The following is a 23,653-nucleotide window of genomic DNA, read 5'->3' as shown; positions in this document are numbered from 1 at the left end:
TTTGCTTTTGTCTTCATCAGAGAATAACAGTCAAACGTAAAAATAGCTTATTTATAATTATAGGCCAAAGCAGTAGCAGAGAGCTAAAAGAATTAATTACTGAGTATTTATTGATACTTGTATTGTGTCCATTACTGTGTTAAGAACCATATATCAGTGGTTTGCAAAAGCTTTTTCTTATGCCAGTTTTATAAGGAAACTTTCAGCAAAATGAGATAAATAAGAACTCTATTCAAACATACGCACCTCTCCACACATATGTCTCCATTATGAGATTTCTAATCACCCTTCTCTGCTTTAGCTTTTCTTCTTAGCATTATCACTACCTGATACTATAACTTATTTATAGTGTATATTGGCTACAAATTCCAATAAAATGTAAACACAAATTAGAGCACAAATTTTTGTCTATTGTGTTTATTGCTGTATACCCAGCATCTAGAGTTACACCTGGCACGTAGTAGGCATTCCATAAATATTTGTGGAATGAATTAATGAATGACAAAGCTAACATACATTAAAGCAAAATAACCAAGTCTTTAATAGGGTTATATGAAATCTAGCTACAAGAAGGATTCAGAGAAGGGGGACAATTTAAAGCTAACATTTTTCATAGAAGAGTCTGAAGAAAAAATGCTATTCATGCAGGGTTGTGAAATCTAGACTGGGTTTGAATAGTTGAGATGAACAAGGGAGCTATTAAAGCTGAAGAGAGTAAAGAAGCAAAGGTGAGTAGACATCAATGAGTAACAGTGAAGACCCAGCCTTGCCTGGAGTAAATTAAGGTGATCTATGTCTCTGGCTTTCCAAGGTACTCCCCAAAGTGTTTAGCTAACGATTTGTTCTTACATGTACATGTTTTTACCTTTTGTAGAAACAAATGTATTTGTGTGTATTTTTCTTTAATTCTGAATACAGTGGATACAATAGAGAGCAGAAATCAATGATTTAATATACTAGAAAAATGCCTTTTGTGAGTGGGTCAAAGAAATAGCTCTAGATGATAGAAGAGACTTGGAAGTGAATTACAGGTTTCAGTATGCAGTGCTGTGCTGGTTGACAAGTGAACAAACACCTTCATAAATTAATAGCTCTTAATTGTAGCTTGAAAGGCAAATAAATGGGTGGTTTAGATTTTTTGTCTCATTTCATCCGCAATGTTATGAAGTATGACCCCTGTTGAGTTTTTCTTGCTTGAAAATAGTGAGCTAAAATTCAGTTGTTTTTCCAATGACTTTGTCCAGGTTAATTCTTTACTTCCATCTTCTCATTGCTTAAACAGGAATATAAGGTCATGTTCATTAATGATTTGGATGTATTTAGTACTTTAGAGACAGTGACCTAATTTTGATAGATCATGATCTATTTTGATATGTGACATGCCACTGGATTGCAAATAATATCCTAGTATGACTTCCTGCTGCATTTCTTGGATGGATGCTGACATTTCTGAGGTTATTGCTAGAATGCTCTTTTGTTTTTTTATTCTGAGGCATTTTTTTCATGGCTTATTTTTAGATTTTATATAGCATCTTTCCTTTGAGGGGCTCAAGGCAAATTTTGCAAATGTGAACAATCTTCTTTGGTCAGTGTGTTTTGGTTTGGAGAAGGAAAAAAATTGAATACTAATTTCCTGCATCTGTATGTCCTACTAAAACATCAAACTGAATGCCCTTCTTACTTCTCCTTTTCTCTGACTTAAGGAGTTTTATTTTATACAGAGGCTTAACAGAGAGAGCTTAGACTTTGAATCACCAGTGAGGAGAATGAACCATTAAAACAAAACACAGCAGAGAGAGCCTTCAGGAAAGGCAGTGTTAAAGCACAAGGCAGATTGTCAAAAACTGCTCTAGGTGATTGCGAAAACCCTCGGCAAGGATGTTTTCAGTCAACACAAGTGGGTCGCTTAATTTTTCGAGTGAATGCCCTTAACAGGGGGACTTTAGTTGCAGTCTCACTAGCCAGAGCTGTCTCATTATAGGAGATGTGGTCCAGTCTATGAAATGTTTATTTTGTAACTAACCCCTCTAGCAGTGGAGGGAACTGTTTACTATTCCTTCTTGTTCTCTAGTGTGTGTATGTGTGGTTTTTTTTTTCCTCTTAATTAAAGAAATCACTGTTGAACTTCAGAAACCTCTCCAGGAAGAAAAAAGTAAAGAGAAAGAAAGAGAGAGAGAGAGAGAGAGAACAGAGGGAAGAAAAAGAAACAGAAGAGAAAATAGGGTTGAAAACTGTGTCTTTTGCTCATTCATTCTTAAGGATTATTTCCAGAAGAATTGTAATATTCATTGACCTCCCCAGGAGTGTGCGTGCATGAAAATGTGTGCGAACGTTTGTGTGCAGGTCTGAGTAGGAAACAGTGCTGTGTAAACAGTGTCAATGTATCCCACCAGCTAACATTCAAAGTTTTCTTTGTTAATGATATTCTGAAGGAGAATAAAAGATGGAACCTGATGTTATTCCATATGAACAAAAATTACATAAGCCAGTAGGAAAATCTAAATTCTGAATGTGGTTTGGGTTTCATTGGAGTTTGCAAAATTATTAGGCAATGGCATACTATTTGAAGGGAATGTTTGTCTTTTCATTCTAGCCAGCATCAAATTATCGCAAAGGAGTTAAACATCTAAAAGAAAGGAACTAAAACAGGTAAGTCTGAGTAGTCTGTGATCTTAGAACATAAACACAAGACACCTTTAAAACATGTAATCATGCCTATTTCCACATGCCCCAGAGCTACCAACATTTTAAAATATTGAAAGTAGATGGCTGATAAAAACATACTTTTAGTATTACAGAGGGCTTAGAATGGTGGCAATGTGAAATGCATCCAAAAATTAAGGTTATGATTTAGAAAATACCCAGTTATTAGACATATGAAGTAGATAAGTGAAAGAAACATTTGAAATCTTTGTTTTATGTAGTAATTATGTTCCTGACGGGTCCTATCATAATTAAATGAGCAGCTTCTATTTATAAATGTGTTAGAAAGCCTTAAGATAAAAAATGCTCTGTTCTTTTAGATTCAGAGTTTAGAATTTGTAGTTTCACATATATTATGGGATATATTATGGGAAGCTTGGTAATGTATCCTTAAAGTATTGGTATCACTGACTCAGTTCCAATGGAATAGAAACAGACTCAAGTTTCCTTGCTCAAAGCTGCCTCATACGGCTGTGCAGGCCGAATAGAACTGAACTCTAGAGTCACCATTCACACAGACGACAGTGCAAAGTATGACGCCTAGAACTATATAATGCTTGAAATACAATAATCACAGTGAGAGGGTGCTCAAATGCCTCTTGGTTGAATACTGTGGTGTGAAATTCATATTGGTAGTAAATTCAGACTTACTTCCTAATATAATTTGAATAATTCAAAGGAAGTCTTCTACTAAACATTTTATACCAGAAATCAAGAAATTGAGTAATCATTTATTCCCAGAGATTGAGAGAATTTTCTAAATTTCTCTTTCTTCTCTTTTATCCTCTCCCTTAAATGAACATACTAATCATGCAGTAAATTTGTTTAAAAAGCAAATAATCATTTTGAAATGTCAATAATGATGTCCCAAGGTTCTAATTTATCTTTTTAAAGAGGATTGCATTTCATATTTTGAACTGGTTTTTAACAAGGCTAACATTTTACTATATAATCCTTTATGCTTTAAAACTATTTGATATAAACTGTGTTATGTGATTGTTATGACTATGCCATGAAAGAGGAAATGAGCATGATCATTCTATGTTACAGACAAGAAAGTCATTGCTCAGGAAAGTAACAGCCATATTCAAGGTCACCCAGAAAGTAAGGACAATGCTAGGATGACAATTTGCTCTCCTCATTTCTATATTTGCTACTTTCAGGCTAATTATTTACATTTTTACCTTAAATCATAAAATTTAATGTATCTATTTATCTAACATATCTATGATTTTTTTCTTTCTTTTTTTTCCTGTTTGTTAGTGTACTAGTGAAATTGGAAATATACCTATTAAATACTGAAGACGAGGAAAATGTATCCTGCTAGGTTGGAAAAAATTTAAAAATTGGTGAAAAAGATAAAAACATTATGTACTGGAAGATTAATGAACTCACTCTCAGTGGTCCCAAGTTCATTTTTCTCATGCTAGAAAAGATTCCTTAGAATTATGCATATAAATTATCAAAAAAATCAATAAATCCATTAAATCTCCCTTCTCACACACATCATCAATGGATAACAAAATTGGGTTGGTGATAACTTTTACTTGTTAACAGGTTATTCCAATTATTGGGTAGAGACAGGTTTTATAAATTCTGGAAATCTTAAAACGTCTTGTCTCTCAACTCAGTGACTGAAGTGTAGCAATATGGGTTGAATCATTTTCTCATCTTTATTTCTGATATTGACTCCAATAAGTTAAAATTGCAAGTGTTGGTAATAAGCAATCTGGAGGATTAGCCAAAGTACACTGTTTGCCTGTGTCAGAACCTGTTAGTCAGGCTCTGCAGGACTGACCTACATTGCTTCTTAATGCATCTCTTTGTAGAAAGGTAATTCTAATATTACCATTGACCTACCTATTACTTAACCTCATTTATTAAATATCTTCCATGTGCAGGATATTTTACCAGATAAAGAAATTACGAAGAGTAAGCGCATAGAGTAAAAACAGAAAGATATCTATTTTAGATGAACACTGAACTTTATATCACAGAAATAATCCACTAATATACGGTTCAATATGCATTACTTGCTTTGAGAGCCATAAGTACCTTTAGTAAATAAATGCATTTATTGTGCATTACAATGAAAAATGTGTTAAATAACAAATGAGTGATTACTAAAAGCCTATTTTAAACATACATAAGAACAACTAATTTCATGAATGAAAGTGCATATCTGGTGGATATATGTAATCTTACAACATTGGTTTCACTCAAGTTTTTAAGCATTTTTATAGCATCTTTGTATATTATGGTACAGCATAAATTAAAAAAAATCTATATGTAACTGCCATCTATCTTAGAAAAAAGTAACAAAAATTAAAATTTATCACTTTTTGCTTATATGAAAGTGGTACATTTGAATTTTTATTATGTCAGTAATGAAGATTATATGTTGGCATATTGAATCCTGTTTTATCTCCAGGTTTTATTCATAAATGTCTCACTGTTGGAACCTGCATGAATGAATGCTGAATCTCAAAAATCAGACACGTTGGACTTGGAATAATGTCCACGTTCTGATTCCAATCTGTGCTTAAATCTGAACCACTCAGTTCTTCATGCTTGTTGGAATCCTCCTAAGACTGGAATTTCCTGGGAGATATCCAGTACTTTTTGGGCTGTAAACAGCAAAGCAAACAGCCTTTCTTGTAATATGCTATGTCTAGTGCTAACTGAATTTAAGAAGTTGATGGGTGTGGGGAAAGTAACTTGATTTCTTTGCAAACTTACAAATTTGGTTCAGCTTAAATTTTGACCAAAAATTCATCTCAGGAATGAATATGTTTTGGAATAATCCTTTGCTATTAGTTATAAATGTGGTAAATATTGTTTAAACAATAAAATGTTATTTTATACAGCAAATTATGGCAACAAATTCCTTGTAGTGATATTTTTTAAATCTTTAAATCATAGATAAGGATTTATTATGCTCCATGTCAATTATATGCATGTTTGTGTGTATGTGTGTGTATATGTGTGTGTATATATATTTCATTTAATCTCTGAGAACAGTCTGAATTTTCATGTTTCTCTATTGTACACAACTGAAAAACTTAAGACAAAGAGAAAGAAATCTCTTATTAGTACATTGATAAACGTGCTTGATGCCAAATATAGACACACAAAATACATTTAATTATTCTGTAAGAACTCTTAAACATCTACGAGAAACATCTTATCAAATTGATTTCCCCCTTTGTCCTTAGTAAAAAAATCCTAACGTTTTCAGGTTGACACAATGCCACTCAGTTGACATTTCCCAACCTCCTTTGCATTTAAGTGTTGTCATATGACTAGGTTATGCCCAAAGACAATTAAGTAAAAGTGTTGGGTATAATTTTTCTAGAAAGTCTCCTTAAAAATATGAGGGTTTTTCCTTGCCCTCTTTTTTTCCTTGTTATTTAGAGTATGAGTATTATGTCTGTAGCTCCAGCAGCCATCTTGGACCAGAATATGATGGTCTGGAGAATGTAAACCATGTGCAGAATGATACTTAAAGACAAGGGACTGTGCACTTCATTGAACCATAAAGCTACCATAGTTGCCTTGGATACTCCCCTTGTGGACACCTTTTATGTGCAAGAAAAATAAACTATCTTGTTTAAGCCACTGTTATTTGTGGAATTTTCGGTACATGCAGTTGAACCAAGTCATAATGAATTTAGGACTATGATTGGGTTGCTGCAAAACAGAACCTAAAATATGACTTTGGCTAAGTGAAGTGAGTGGAGAGGAAGATGTTAAGAGGTGAAAAACTGTTAACCATGTTATGTGGTTGCAAAACATTTAGTCAAGTTATTGCCTGCTACGTCTTGAAGACTACATGCTTCGTAATGTATAGTTGGACGAATGATAGGAAACGTTAGTGTATTTTAATTGTCTTTTGTTCTTTACATCGAGAAAGCTAAGCTCAGACTAAGACAAAAGCCTCAGAAATCCTAGATAGGAAGGGGGGATTCAGAGACGCTCAGTTTGCCTTTAGCCTACAATCTAAGTATGACATAAAGGCCTGTAATTTCAAGGCTAGTAGGATTGACAAAACAAAACTACCCTCATACATGCCACACTGAATTACTTTCCTTTAAGATTTCTCTACCAAAACCTGGGATTCAGACAACTGACAAAAATCGCAGTGAAAATGTTGACTTCTACTCGTGTTTCAAGGGATCTCCGAGTAAATGCCAGTTATTGGCGCCAATGCCAGCAAGTTAAGGATTGGAATCTTCAGGTTAGAAACTATGTCTAAACATGATCTTCATCTATGGCTACTTTAACATGCAATTAACTACACATACTCACACGAAATCCAGAAAACTTTTCTGAGTGGATCATGATGGCATCCACTAAGGCCCAAAAGTAGAAAGGATACCAGGATTCTCCAAAAAGAGATACCATCAAGGGAAAGAAAGGACTAGGTACTAGCTTTTACAGAGCTAGATAAATCAAAGAAAGGTTGGAACCTTAGTAAGCATCCATTTTGGAATGGTATGGTCCTTTGAGTAGCTATGGTTGAACATGTGAGTGTAAACCAAGATGGCTGACATATTTGGTGGCAAGGCAGAGTAGATTACTGTGGCCCATGCAGGGTTTGTAATCACTGTGGGAATCACAGATTCATGAGTCTGTGCAAAGTCAGTTTTGTATATCTACACATTGCAGCAGCAAAAAGCATCAGCAATATCAGTCTAGTGTCTTCCAATTTCTCTCTGCACTGGAAATTTGGGGGAAAAAAAAGAAAAAAAAAGGGCCAGGCGCAGTGGCTCACGCCTGTAATCCCAGCACTTTGGGAGGCCGAGGCGGGCGGATCACGAGGTCAGGAGATTGAAACCATCCCGGCTAACACGGTGAAACCCCATCTCTACTAAAAATACAACAACAACAAAAAATTAGCCGGGCGTGGTGGTAGCCGCCAGTAGTCCCAGCTACTTGGAAGGCTGAGGTAGGAGAATGGCGTGGACCCGGAAGGCGGAGCTTGCAGTGAGCCATGATCGCACCACTGTACTCCAGCCTGGGTGACAGGGCAAGACTCCGTCTCAAAACAAAAAAAGAAAAAAGAAAAAAAGAAAGCCTGGCCAGTTGTGGTGGCTCCTGCCTGTAATCCCAGTAATCCCAGCACTTTGGGAGGCCGAGGCAGGTGGATCACCTGAGGCCAGGAGTTCAAGATCAGCCTGGCCAACATGGTGAAACCCCGTCTCTACTAAAAATACAAAAATTAGCCAGGTGGGGTGGCACGTGCCTGTAATCCCAGCTATTGGGGAGGCTAAGGCAGGAGAATCTCTTGAACCCAGGAGGCAGAGGTTGCAGTGAGCTGAGATCATGCCATTGCACTCCAGCCTGGGTGACACAGTGAGAACCCACCTCAAAAAAAAAAAAAAAAAAAAAAAGAAAAGGAAAGAAAGAGAGGAAGGAAGGAAGGAAGGAAGGAAGGTAGGAAGGAAGGGAGAGAGAGAGAGAAAGAAAAGAAAGAAAGAAAACCTATTTGGACTGAATAAGGCCTGATATTAATAGAAATGTGTAGTTGGGGAGAGAGAGATCGGACTTTCTATTACAAAGGATGTGGTAGTCCAAGAAATTACTCAAAAATGTTTTTCAAAGGTAATTAGATTTCCACCACATGTTGATGAAGTTGGTTATCCTGGGTACATTAAAAAATGGCTTCTATCACTAAAGCAGGCTGAAAATCACTACTACACAAATAGGTTTTTAACTAAGATATATGAGTTCTTGTGCAAGGAAAAGAAATCGTGAAAGTGCTATTTTAAATAAACCAATCTTTCCCATTAGTTTTCTCCTCTTCTCTGTTTCCCTCTGTCTGTTTCCTCCCACTCCTTTTCTACCTGTTCTTTCCTCTGCTGCCCCTCTCCCTACACTCAGCATGAAGAGTTCTGAAAATGATTTAACAGTCATAATACAATAATCCTAGTGATTATAACGTGCTTGCCTTTTTATAATTTTTCTTTTTTATTTCTCAATTATTTGGCTTCTGTTAATTTTCTTTTCTTATTCTATGCCAAATAAGAGCATCGATCTGTTGTTTTTTATTCCCTTGACTGATCTCAACTAGATCTTGGCCATGATTTAATGCATGGCCAGGTGCAGTGGCTCATGCCTGTAATCCCAGCACTTTGGGAGGCAGAGTTGGGAGGATCACTTGAGCCCAGGAGTTTGAGACCAGCCTGGGCAACATGGTGAGACCCCATTACTACAAAAAATACAAAAATAACAGCTTGGCATAGTCCCAGCTACTCGGGAGGCTGAGGTAGGAGGATCACCTGAGCCTCAGAGGTTGAGACTGCCGTGAGCCATGGTCACACCAATGCATTCCAGCCTGGGTAACAGAGTAAGGCCCTGTCTCAAAAAACAAACAAACAAACAAACAAAACTAGCTCCATTCATATTTTATATCTTGTATCTACTTCCTAGAGAAAATGATTAGAATTCAACTGGATTCAAAATAGATGTCTCCTGTTATTTAAACATGTAAATCACTCACACACACACACACACACACACACACACACTTTGGCATGGATTGCTTTTTCCAATAACTTCTGATCAAAATTTCCCCATTTATTGCAAATGTAGCTATACATTAATCTTGGAGTAACCCCAAAGCAATGATCTCTCTGAGCCACTTTATCCCTACAAACCTGTTTCCAAAACTCACATAGCCTGCTGCCATTCTTTTCTATCCATCTGTTCTTCTTTAAGTTTTGACTGGAGTTTGTTTTTTGAAGAGCTATGAACAGTTAGTGATATGCATTTTTCAAGTCCAAAGACTTCCTGTAGATAAATTAGTTACATGTACTTACTTTTTCGTGCTGCAGATTTTTCTTTATTCATTGTACTTTAAATTTCTCATAATTGATGAGTATGAACATACTTCATTTTATTATGCTTTATGCTTTGCAGATGTGTCTTTTTTTTTTTTTTTTTTTGCAAGTTGATGGTTTTTGGTAACCTTGAGTTGAACAAGTCTATTGGTATTCAAAAACTTGTGCTCAGTTTGTGTCTCTGTGTCACATGTTGGTAATTCTCTAAATATTTCAAACATTTTCATTATTGATATATCTATTATGGTGATCTTTGATGTTTCTATTGTAATTGTTTTGGGGCACCACAAACTGTGCCCATATAAGATGGTGAACTTCATCCATAAATGTGTGTGTTCTGACTGGTTATTGCCGTTTCTCTCCCTCTTCTTAGGCATCTGTATTTGCTGAGACACAACAATATTGAAATTAGGCCAATTAATAACACTACAATTCTATGTGTTCAAGTGAAAGGAGGAGTCACAGGTCTCTCACTTGAAATCAGAAGCTAGAAATGATTAAGCTTCATGAGGAAGGCATGTTGAAAGCTAAGACAGCCCAAAATCTAGGCCTCTTGCACCAAAGAGTTAGCCAAGTAGTGAATGCAAGAGAAAAAATCTTCAAGAAATTGAAACTACAACTCCAATAAACACATGAATAATAAGAAAGAGAAACAGCTTTATTGCTGATATGGCGAAAGGTTTAGTGGTCTAGGTGGAAGATTAAACCAGCCACAACATTCCTTTAAACAAAAGCCTAATCCAGAAAAAGGCCCAGACTCTCTTTAATTCTGTGAAGGTTAAGAGAGATAAGGAATCAAGGGTATTCAGTTAGGAAAAGAAGAAGTCAAATTGTCCCTGTTTGCAGATGACATGATTGTATATTTAGAAAACCCCATTGTCTCAGCCCAAAATCTCCTTAAGCTGATAAGCAACTTCAGCAAAGTCTCAGGATACAAAATTAATGTGCAAAAATCACAAGCATTCTTATACACCAGTAACAGACAAACAGAGAGCCAAATCAGGAATGAACTTCCATTCACAATTGCTTCAAAGAGAATAAAATACCTAGGAATCCAACTTACAAGGGATGTAAAGGACCTCTTCAAGGAGAACTACAAACCACTGCTCAGTGAAATCAAAGAGGACACAAACAAATGGAAGAACATACCATGCTCATGGATAGGAAGAATCAATATTGTGAAAATGGCCATACTGCCCAAGGTAATTTATAGATTCAATGCCATCCCCATCAAGCTACCAATGAGTTTCTTCACAGAATTGGAAAAAACTGCTTTAAAGTTCATATGGAACCAAAAAAGAGCCCGCATCTCCAAGACAATCCTAAGTCAAAAGAACAAAGCTGGAGGCATCACGCTACCTGACTTCAAACTATACTACAAGGCTACAGTAACCAAAACAGCATGGTACTGGTACCAAAACAGAGATATAGACCAATGGAACAGAACAGAGTCCTCAGAAATAATACCACACATCTACAGCCATTTGATCTTTGACAAACCTGAGAGAAACAAGAAATGGGGAAAGGATTCCCTATTTAATAAATGGTGCTGGGAAAATTGGCTAGCCATAAGTAGAAAGCTGAAACTGGATCCTTTCCTTACTCCTTATACGAAAATTAATTCAAGATGGATTAGAGACTTAAATGTTAGACCTAATACCATAAAAATCCTAGAGGAAAACCTAGGTAGCACCATTCAGGACATAGGCATGGGCAAAGATTTCATGTCTAAAACACCAAAAGCAACGGCAGCAAAAGCCAAAATTGACAAATGGGATCTCATTAAACTAAAGAGCTTCTGCACAGCAAAAGACACTACCATCAGAGTGAACAGGCAACCTACAGAATGGGAGAAAATTTTTGCAATCTACTCATCTGACAAAGGGCTAATATCCAGAACCTACAAAGAACTCAAACAAATTTACAAGAAAAAAACAAACAACCCCATCAAAAAGTGGGCAAAGGACATGAACAGACATTTCTCAAAAGAAGACATTCATACAGCCAACAGACACATGAAAAAATGCTCATCATCACTGGCCATCAGAGAAATGCAAATCAAAACCACAATGAGATACCATCTCACACCAGTTAGAATGGCAATCATTAAAAAGTCAGGAAACAACAGGTGCTGGAGAGGATGTGGAGAAATAGGAACACTTTTACACTGTTGGTGGGATTGTAAACTAGTTCAACCATTATGGAAAACAGTATGGCGATTCCTCAAGGATCTAGAACTAGATGTACCATATGACCCAGCCATCCCATTACTGGGTATATACCCAAAGGATTATAAATTATGCTGCTATAAAGACACATGCACACGTATGTTTATTGCAGCACTATTCACAATAGCAAAGACTTGGAATCAACCCAAATGTCCATCAGTGACAGATTGGATTAAGAAAATGTGGCACATATACACCATGGAATACTATGCAGCCATAAAAAAGGATGAGTTTGAGTCCTTTGTAGGGACTTGGATGCAGCTGGAATCCATCATTCTTAGCAAACTATCACAAGAACAGAAAACCAAACACCGCATGTTCTCACTCATAGGTGGGAACTGAACAATGAGATCACTCGGACTCAGGAAGGGGAACATCACACACCGGGGCCTATCATGGGGAGGGGGGGGGGGGGGGGAGGGATTGCATTGGGAGTTATACCTGATGTAAATGACGAGTTGATGGGTGCAGCACAGCAACATGGCACAAGTATACATATGTAACAAACCTGCACGTTATGCACATGTACCCTACAACTTAAAGTATAATAATAATAAATAAATTAAAAAAAAAAAATAAATAAATCAAAAAAAAAAAAAAAAAAAAAAAGAGATAAGGAAGCTGCAGAGAAGTTTGAAACTAGTCAAGTTTTGTTCATGCAGCTTAATGGTATCTTCATAACATAAAAGTGTAAGGTAAAGTCACAAGTGGTCATGTAAAAGCTACAAGTTAGCCAGAAGATCTGGCTAAGATAATTGATGAAAGTAGTGATGTGGTTTGGATATTGTCCCCTCTAAATCTCATGTTAAAATGTAATCTCCCAATGTTGGATGTGGGGCATGGTGGGAAGTGTTTGGATCACGGAGGTGGATACTTCATGACTTGGTGCTGTCCTCACAATAACCAGTGAGTTCTCACGAGATCTGGTTGTTTAAAAGTGTGTGACACCTCCCCGCTATCCTTTCTCTTGCTCCCACGTAAGCAACGTGATGTGTCCACTCCTGCTTCACCTTCTGCTATGAGTAAAATCTCCCTGAGGCCTCTTCAGAGGCTAAGCAGATGCCAGCATTATACTTCCTGTATATCCTGCAGAACCATGAGCCAATTAAACCTGTTTTCTTAATAAATTACCTGGTCTCAGATATTTCTTTTATTTTTTATTTTTTTATTTTTTTTGAGACGGAGTCTCGCTCTGTCATCCAGGCTGGAGTGCAGTGGCACCCTCTTGGCTCACTGCAAACTCCGCCTCCTGGGTTCATGCCATTCTCCCACCTCAGCCTCCCGAATAGCTGGGACTACAGGTGCTTGCCACCATGCCTGGCTAATTTTTTGTATTTTTAGTAGAGACGGGGTTTCACCGTTTTAGCCAGGATGGTCTCGATCTCCTGACCTTGTGATCCACCTGCCTCGGCCTCACAAAGTGCTGGGATTACAGGCGTGAGCCACCGCGCCCGGCCTCCGGTATTCCTTTATAGCAATGCAAGAACAGCTTAACACAGGTGGCTACTCTGACAGATTTTTAATGACGACAATGCAGCCTTATATTAGAAGATGCTATCTAGGATTTTCATAAAGACAAGAAGTCAATATCTGGCTTCAAACTTCAAAGGACAGGCTGACTCTCTTATCAGGGGCTAATGCGGCTGATGACTTCACGATGAAATAAATGTTCATTTACCATTCTGAAAATCCTAGGGCCCTTAAGAGTGATGTTAAATCTACTTTGCCTGTGCTCTATAAATAAAAGAGCGAAGTCTGGAAAATGGTCCATCTGTTTATGGTATGGTTTATTGACTATTTTAAGCTCACTGTTGAGACCTACTGCTCAGAAAAAAAGATTCCTTTCAAAATATTATTGCTCATTGGCAATGCACCTAGTCATCCAAGAGATGTACAAGGAGATGAATGTTGCCCATGCCTGCTACCACAACATCCATTCTGCAGCCCATGGATCAAGGAGAAATTTTGACTTTCAAATTTTATTAAGAAATACATGTTGTAAGGCCATTGCTGCCATAGACAGTGATTTCTCTGATGGATTTGGACAAAGTAAACTGAAAACCTTCTGGATCGGGCATGGTGGTTCATGCCTGTAATCCCAGCACTTTGGGAGGCTGAGGTGGGTGGATCATAAGGTCAGGAGATCGAGATCATCCTGGCTAACGCGGTGAAACCCCATCTCTACTAAAAATACAAAAAACTAGCCGGGCGTGGTGGCACAGGCCTGTAGTCCCAGCTATTCGGGAGGCTGAGGCAGGAAAATCTCTTGAACCCGGGAGGCAGAGGTTGCAGTGAGCTGAGATGGTGCCACTGCACTCCAGCTTGGCAGAGCAAAACTCCATGTCAAAAAGAAACCAAAAAAGAAAACCTGCGAAGGATTCACCTTTCTAGATACCATTAAAAACATCTGTGATTCATGGGTGGAGGTCAAAATATCAACATTAACAGAAGTTTGGAAGAAGTTGATTCTAAACCTCCTGGATGACTTTGATAGGTTCAAGACTTAGTGGAAGAAAATAACTGCATAGGGGGTGGAAATCACTGCATATGTGGTGGAAATCACTGCATACGTGGTGGAAAGCTAGAACTGAAGACGTGACTCAGTTGCTACAATCTCATCATCAAACTTTAATGAATGAGGAGTTGTTTCCTATGAATGAACAAAGAAAGTAGTTTCTTGAGATGGAATCTGCTTTTGGTAAGATGCTGTAAACATTGTTGAAATGACAACAAAGGATTTAGAACATCACATAATCGTATTTAATAAAGCAGTGGCAGGTTTTGAGAGGATTCCCTTCAATTTTGAAAGAAGTTCTCCTGTGGGTAAAATGCTGTCAAATATTTTAGCATGCTGCAGAGAAAATTATTTCATGAAAGGAAAAATCAATTGATGGAGCAAACTTCATTGTTGCGGTATTTTAAGAAATTGCCACAGCCACCCTAGCCTTTAGCAACCACTCCCTGATCAACCAGCAGCCATCAATAAGGTCAGACCTTTTACCAGCAAAAATATTACAACCTGGCTGGGCACGGTGGCTCACGTCTGTAATCCCAGCACTTTGGGAGGCTGAGGTGGATGGATCATCTGAGGTCAAGAGATCAAGACCATCCTGGCCAACAGGGGGAAACCTCGTCCCTACTAAATATACCAAAATTAGCCGGGCTTGGTGGCGGGCACATGTAGCTACTGAGTAAGCTGAGGTAGGAGAATCACTTGAACCAGGAGACGGAGGCTGCAGTGAGCCGAGATTGCACCACTGCACTCCAGCCTGGTGACAGAGTGAGACTGCATCTCAAAAAAAAAGAAAAAAAGAAGGAAAAAATTACAACCTGCCAAAGGCTGAGAAGATTGTTAGTAGTATTATTTAACAATAAAGTTTTTGTTTACTAACTTTTGTTTTAGGTTCAGGGGTACTTGTGAAGGTTTGTCATATAGGTAAACGTGTGTCATGGGGGTTTGTTGTACAGATTATTTCATCACCCAAGTATTAAACCCAATAGTTATATTTTATGATCCTCCCCCGCCTCCCCGTATCAGTATTTTTAAATGAAGGTGTAAACTGTGTCTTTTTTTCAGACATAATGATGTTGTACACTTAACAGACTACAATATAGTGTAATCACACTTTTTTTTTTTTTGAGATGGAGTATCGCTCTGTCCCTCAGGATGCACTGCAGTGGCACGATCTGGGCTCACTGCAAGCTCTGCCTCCCACGTTCACGCCATTCTCCTGCCTCAGCCTCCCGAGCAGCTGGGACAACAGGCGCCCGCCACCACCATGCCCGGCTAATTCTTTTTATATTTTTAGTAGAGACGGGATTTCACCGTGTTAGCCAGGATGGTCTCTATCTCCTGACCTTGTGATTCACCCGGCTAGGACTCCTAAAGTGCTGGGATTACAGGCGTGAGCCACTAGGCCTGGCCTGTAATTATAACTTTCATATGCACTGGGAAACCAAAAGTTTGTGTAACTCGCTTTATTGTGATTTTCACTTTATTGTAGTGGTCTGGAATTGAACCTGCAATATCTCCAAGGTATGCCTATATTGTGATCTTCTTTCAGATAAAAGGTTTACTATCTATGTTTTGTGACTCCCAAGTATCAAAAATTATCTCAGGATGTCCCAAAGTCCTGTGAAAGTTTAAAAGCATCAACATAAATCTGCTTTAATGTTAATAGAAAATGTTTGCCAGGGTGCTTTTTAGAAAGTATTGTAAAATTAAGTAAGTAATTCCCAAGAAGGTTTTTAAAAATCATAATAAAACGTTTTAAAAACAATTTCAATGTCTAACTGAAGTAGCTATTTTTTTGTTAACATTCTGTTGTACTTTTAAATAGAAAATTCCCATTCTTCAAGTCATGCTAATGAAAATCTTATATAGGTTATACAATATTAAAGTTATTACATTCATTTAGAATTATGAAGTCTTCATGGGCCTGCATTTAAGTGAGATTTAAGTTCCAAAGCTATTTTCCCATTTTTATTATTTAGTAAAAATCTGACTAACACATCAGGATGGGATTTGTTTTCCCACTTGTCTGGTATGATTTGATTTTGTTCTGATGTGAATCTTATTTTCTAATTTACCTCCAAATTGCTCCACAATTTAAACACTCATTCCTAGGTGTCATTCACTTGTAACAAAAATGCAGTTCTCCATCCTGCAAGAAGCACATTCCTGGAATAAATGTCTCTCCTTTGGGAAATGGTAGGAGGGAAAAAGTTATTCAGGGGTTTTTATGGGACAGAAAAACAGAAACAATAACTACCTATTTAGCTTCTTTTTTAATCTGGTTTTAATCGGTGCAGAACTTTACCTTTTATCCATTCTGAAATTACCTGTTTTTACTTCTGTTAACAGAGAACTTACTCAGAAGTTGTGGACATGCTTAACTATTTATATTTGCAGTCTACCTGTATTCAATTATATGTACCACGGTAGACCTCTATTTTTTTTTTTTTTTTTTTTTTTTTTTTTTTTTTTTTTTTTTTTTTTGAGACGGAGTCTCACAGACCTCTATTTTTTAACATAGCTTTTTATAACAGATGTTTTGGATGGTGACTTAAGACACACTAGAGAAAAATGTTTGCATTTACTCCTTAATTTCTTTGTAACTCTAAGTACCTATTGATTTATTGTAGCTTATTTCTTCAAGTGTTTCTGTTATCTCTGCTTTGAGACTTGCATTTCTGACTTTCTTTGCTGCCACTATTTGTAGAAAGCAGCCACAGGGAAGGTACCTGTATCCCTTAAGAGACTGAAGCAAATAAATCATTTACCATTTAGAAGAAAGGAAGGGTAAGTAATTTTCTGACCTTCTTTGATTTTTCTCTTTATTCTGTTGCTTTGATATACTTAACAGCTTCTCTGTAGACTTCCCCCTTCTGTAGTGCTAAAATAATTTCTCATTAGCCCGACAGTCCACATGAAATTAATGCCACTGTTACATTAACTAGGGGTAGGGGTGAGGGTTTAGGTGATTGAGCAGGCCAGTTTAAAAGAAGAAGAAAGCAAAATCTTTACTCTCAAGAAGTTAAAATATTAAGGCAATGAGGCACATAAGGAGCAATGAAACTGAGTAATGTGTCTTCAAGTGCAAATTGACATAGCACAGATTGAGAAAGCGATGCTGTGAGGGGATAATGCATGTACGAGGAGACGTTCCTCCTGAAGGTGACTTTGCTGATGCTTGTCAGAGAGTATTACCATAGGTTATTGGAGGGAAAAGATGTGGGCATGCAAATGAGCAGTCTCACATAAAGTCATTTGACTTGTTAGAGACACAGTGGGAAATAATGCGAAGGTTCCTTTTTTGGAGAGAAGTAATGAGTGAAAATAAATCAAGTGAGGAATGTCCCACACAGATCCTTAGTGTATCACACTCTTCACATCATGCAACCAATTAAGTCTTCATACATGACTTGGGAGGTAGATGCTATTATCACTTTATATATGATCAAATTGAGGCTGTAAGAGATTGAACAATTTGACCAACGCTCATACAAGTGGCATATGGTGGGACCAATAGTGTGTCTGGCACTAGAAGTTACAGGTAGTAGCTTCTAAATACATCACTTTTGGTATGTTTATACAAAAATGTCCACGGTTATATTTCAGGTTATCAACAGGTTAAAAACATTTCTTATATTTGTATTTATAATAGAAATCTCCTTACCCCATCACCTTAGAGTAAAACACTGACATTAACAGATTAGTAAAGAAGAAAAAATCATGTTAAAAGTATAAAATTACAGCCAGAGCATCAATTTTGACTATTTTAAAAGTGGTTGTATATTTAAAGAAAAATATAAAGACCAGAATATTGGTCAGTTATGAAGAAACAAAAGAAGGAGAAGGCTGTTCATAGTGGTGTCCATTCTAGTCCTCTCTAGGAGAGTGAGTATCTGGTCTGGGTAATTGGCCTGTCCAGCCTCCGTGATAAACCAAACCTTGATAAGCCACCTCAGGCTGTCCCATTAGACATTCTCTTCATCTTTGAACTCTCTCTTTCTGATTCCCTTCTACAAAGAGAATGAGCTGGTCCCTTTAGCAGTTATATTTCTCATAGCATTTGAATAATTTGGGATTGAGTTTATACACCATTCTGTGGAAACACTTCACTCTGAATGCATGGATGGGTCAAGGTCCTGGGACCGTACTTCTGAATAGAAGATTCTCCCTCAGGGGCACTTTCAGTTTGCTAAGTGAACATGCCAAGGTAGTATTGTATTGAGAGTGACTTTTCCTCCTGGAACATTTGCAGCGACATCACAACATTTAATCACGTGCAGATTCAGATATCCAAGTTATAAATTAATGTACATTGTGGTATCTGTATAAAAAGGATTAAAATAATTATTACCTAAGTCAAACATATAACATGAATCTATGTAGTATGCCAGAATGTAATGTATAAACCCTTTATTTGAAAAGTCTTTAGATACTGATATGTTTACTGAACTCTCTCACTCTTTCTTTCTTTACTTTCTTTCTCTCTCTCCCTCCCTCCCTCCCTCCCTCCCTCCCTCCCCTCCCTCTCTCTCTCTCTCTCTCTCTCTTTCTCTTTCTTTCTTTCTTTTTTCTTTCTTTCTTTCTTTCTTTCTTTCTTTTTTCTTTTCTTTCTTTTTCTTTCTTTCTTTCTTTCTTTCTTTCTTTCTTTCTTTCTTTCTTTCTTTTCTTTCTGTTTTTTGAGATAGGGTCTCACTCTGTTGCCCAGGCTGGACTGCAGTGACCTTATCTCAGCTTACTGCAACCTCCCCGTCCTGGGTTCAAGCAATTTTCCAGCCTCAGCCTCCAGTGTAGCTTGGGACTACAGGCGCGAGCCACCAATGCCCAGCTAATTTTTATATTTTTTGTAGAGCCAGGGTTTCTCTGTGTTGCCCAGGCTGGTCTTGAACTCCTGAGCTCAAAGTGATCCGCTCGCCTCAGGCTCTCAAAGTACTGGAATTACAGGCATGTGCCACTGCGCCCAGCCTGAACTCTCTTTCCTATAGTTTTTTTTTCTACATGTAGATAACTATAATATAATAGTAAATATTTGTGTGCATCCAAATAGCTCTAAATAGTATGAGAATTTGCTCATTTTTTTTAAAAAAAACTGTGTTTAGCTTATTTAGTGATGTGAATGACTTGATCAACTGTAGTTCTATCAGGTTGTACTTTTCTTTGGAAAAAGTTATTTCTCTTTTTGAAGAATAGATTTTGCAGAATGGAGATAGAGTGGGGGAAGCGGACACTTCAAAGTGTGGAAACATGAGGAAACTTCAGAGTTTGTAAGCAATTCAAGGGGCCTCTTAAGGGAGAGGAAATGACCAGAGTTGGGTGGCAGGGAGGTGAAGAGAGAGAGAGAGGAGAACACTGAGGGAAAAAAGAAGGAAAAAGAGAAAAGTTATTTTTGTTAACAATATAATAAATGATAAATATTTTGTGTATTAAGTAGTTATTAAAACAAATGGCTAACTCATGTATTGCTCTCCAGCTGTCCTGGTTCTCTCTGCCTTTCTTTGCTTGCTGAAACATTGAGTGTCCTTACATCTGGGAAGTACATCTGGCAAGAAAATGTTTATGATTCCTTTGCTGCTGTTCAAATTCTTAACCTGCTACTAGACTGTTTTTGGAGATGAACTTTTTCCTAAAAAGGCCTTGCTGGTATTGTTTGGAATGAACTTTAGGATCATAATTTTCCAGAAAAAGCAGTTGCCTATTTAAACATTTATTTGACGATAGCATACTCATGTACCTTTTTGTTATCATTACTGCCATTTTATGTAGTCATTAATTATTACAAAACTGAACTTTAGTTCATGTTAGGATCCTGTAGCTATGATCATTATTTTACCTATTTGAAATTTAAATATTCCCTGTCCAATATTATGTCCATTTTACCAGAGGCTGGAAATTCTATTCTCAAATTAGTGATCTCATCATTTAAATAATGACTATGGTCCTCAGCAGCAGAGGAAAAACAACATTTGTTGAATCTGACAACTTGATATATTCTTTCTGTTTAGCCTTATTGATGAGGCTATAGAGACTCTTGGGGCCTTGCAGTTGGCGGGGACCTGTGAGTCCCATGGGCAACCTCTCGTGTTGGCAAGCTCTTTCCCCACCCCATCCAGAGTACAGGAAAATCTACTGTTTCCTTAAACACACACACAGGCAAGAGTCTCATTATTTTATGGAGCATCAAAGTCCATCATTGAACAATTTGGTTGCTAAGCAGTTCTTTATGACAGTTAACTAAAAGCTGTCGTGCACCATTTGTCCTGTTTCTGTCCCTTAGAGCAAAATAAAACAGAGCTATTCAATTTTCATATAACAGTCCTGAAGGTAGAGGGGTCTACCCAAATCTTCCACCCCTAATGAGGCAGACCTGGGCATATAAATGTGAAGACTTTGGTTTTCTTGATAAGACCATGCCAACTACAACACAACTTTTGAGATTCTATTACGTACCAGGCATTGTTAGAGTCTTTAATACATTTTTTTTCTATTCCTCGTTCTAACTCTGCACTGCTGTATGTAATATCTTCAAGATATAGACATCAAAACTGAGAATCAGAGAGTTAAATAGCCACCTAAGATAATAGGACAATAAACAGTGGAGGGAGGGTATGCTTTTAGTTCTGTCTAAATGGAAGCACATCATCTTTTTCATCACATCATAGTTTCTCTCCAGTATCTTGTGCTAATTAGTATTTGCTTCTAGAGGAATTATGTTTCTCATAATATAATTCCTAGGCTTGAATCTTGCTGGGCATTGCTTCTCCCCTACCCACCCCTAATTTATTCCAATTGTTATTATTTCCAATAAACCATTAATGCAAATTCAAGCATGATCTGTGCAGGTGGGAACTAGACTAGCAGATTTTCCATGAAACATTACTATGCCACTTACTTCCCAATAAGTTATATTAGTTATATTAAAATACTGCTAGCAAAATATAATTTATTATTTAGTACTATATATGTATATATGTGTGTGTGTGTATGTGTATGTGTATGTGTGTGTGTGTGTGTGTATATATATATATATATATATATATATATATATAAATTTTTTTTTTTTTGAGACAGAGTTTCTTTCTGTTGCCAGACTGGAATGCAGTGATGTGATCCCAGTTCACTGCAACCTCTGCCTCATGGGTTCAAGTGATTCTCCTGCCTCAGTCTCCCAAGTAGCTGGGATTACAGGAGTGCGCCACCATGTCTAGCTAATTTTTGTATTTTTAGTAGAGACAGGGTTTCACCATGTTGGCCAGGATGGTCTTGATCTCTTGACCTCATGATTCGTCCACCTTGGCCTCCCAAAGTGCTGGAATTACAGGTGTGAGCAACCACGCCCAGCCATATATATCTTTATGAATGTATGAGTAGCAAGATCTAGTGGTGAACTCAATAATCATCTTAATTTTGAAGTATGAAGCATAATGACCATTTTGAGATTTTCACAGAAATTATAATGTGATAGTGAAATATCTGTGTCTACTATTGTTGACATAGTTACAGGTACTGCCAACACTACTGTTGTGTTTTGCCTACATTCATAATGAAAAGAAATGTTAAAATTTCTGCCAAAAGTTAGTGAAAATAATGCTTTTTCCCCTTTCAAATTTGTGTACACCCTGAACTCTATTCATGAACTGCTTGGACAACTGTGAATAAGTTAGCTCATCCTTAAGCTCTGGTTAACTAAAATTACTAAGGTTTTTTTATACAAGCAATATCCCCATGGAATTTATTAGTTACCCTACAAGCAAGGTTTAACATTTATCCTTTTACATTTTGATCTTTTTATTAAGAGTATCATTTTAGTTTATTAAGATAATTTTGCATCTTTAGCCATTGCTATTTCTCCTAGCTTTAGGACATACGTTCCAGGTTTAGCCAACTTCCCCATTTAAAACACATTAGGACTGGGTTGTGAAATAATTCCGCAAACACGATGTTAGAAGCCTTTCTGGGTGACAAAATCTTATTAATAATCACTTTTGGGATATAAGTGCCCAAGGAATGCCTAGTCTACATAATTATAGAAACAAGCCAAGGTGTCATGAGGCCAAATACCTTTTGAAGATGAACTATATTGGAAGCATCCCTATTAATTAATTGTATCACAATCCAGTGATACAATTAAAAATAAAACAGAGGCTAAGTTTTTTTTAGTGAATTGTGCAGGTTCCTAGTGTTTACTATGCTATTTTCTGAGAGTCTATCTTGTCTCTGTTTAACAGGTTGTTCTAGAAAATGACTGGAGATTCAACTTCAATGTTACTTATGTATAAATCTCAGGGTGTAATTTGCCTTTTCTGAGAATTAGGATAACTCTCTTTAAGCTATAATATGATTTTCTTGAGTCTAGATATTTTAGGTCATTTGAAATAATAAAATGTACATATTATGTCTCATAACGTGGTCCTCTTCCTTTCTTCCTCTTTCCATTACTTTCTTCCTTCTATCCTTCCTTCTGTATTTATTGAATGTGAAATTATGTCAACTACTGGGGTTATACAGATAAGTAAGGCATACTTGTTGAAACCAAAGAGCTCACATTTTGTCTTCTATAAAAACACAGACCTCCTTGGGCTTAATATCTCAATAGGTGGTGCATCTCAGAGGATCCCATCATTTTAGCAATGATGATTTTCCCCCCTCAGGATGCAACCTGGTTAGTTTTCATCTTCTTCCAATTCTTCCCAGCATTAAACTTCTAGCGTATTTGAGAGCTGTATTTGAGTTGTTTTTGATAGCCAGCTATTAACATTAAACCTTTTTATTCCATTCTTAATATTTATCCTTTAGCATTTTTAGGAAGTTTCAATTACATCTGGCTTTAGCTTTCTAGCTTTCCAAACAAAGCTTTCTTGGCGTATATAATTTGTCTTTATCTTTGGTATACATTCATTTTATCAATGAGTGAATTTCAGAGTTTCCAGTATAGTCACTCCTTCCTGCCTTAGTTTTCCACTAATTTTATTATTGAAATTTGTTTAACTGTTGGTTTAGTGTGCTAAGAATCTCTGAATACAGACAGAATATATCCATTAAACAATCAAATCATGAAAGAAAACTATCACATTTGCATTGTATGTGATATGGTTTGGATCTGTGTCCCTGCCCAAATCTCATATCTAATTGTAATACCCAGTGTTGAAGGTGGAGCCTGATGGGAGGTGATTGTATCATGGGGGCGGTTTCTCATGAATGGTTTAGACTATCCCCCTAGTGCTGCTTCCATGATAGAGTCCTCACAAGATCTGGTTGTTTAAAAGTGTGTAGCACCTACCCCTTCTCTCTCTTCTTCCTGCTCCAGCCATGTGAGGTGCTGCTTCCACTTTGCCTTCCACTCTGATTGTAAGTTTCCTGAGGCCTCCTCA

At 37.1% G+C, this 23,653-nt stretch overlaps 1 long non-coding RNA gene across 1 annotated transcript; it reads left to right on the top strand.

Annotated features, from left to right (window-relative positions):
* The first annotated feature begins 598 nt into the window (after positions 1 to 598).
* Positions 599 to 6,317, top strand: LOC126952647 (uncharacterized). Its single transcript, XR_007724981.1, has 3 exons — positions 599 to 811; positions 2,594 to 2,649; positions 5,135 to 6,317. It is a non-coding gene; the product is annotated as an uncharacterized LOC126952647 (long non-coding RNA).
* The last annotated feature ends 17,336 nt before the right edge of the window (positions 6,318 to 23,653 follow it).

This window comes from Macaca thibetana, chromosome 4 (genome assembly GCF_024542745.1).
Source record: "Macaca thibetana thibetana isolate TM-01 chromosome 4, ASM2454274v1, whole genome shotgun sequence".
NCBI classification, from domain to species: domain Eukaryota; kingdom Metazoa; phylum Chordata; class Mammalia; order Primates; family Cercopithecidae; genus Macaca; species Macaca thibetana.
This window is presented reverse-complemented; position numbering and strand designations above follow the sequence as displayed.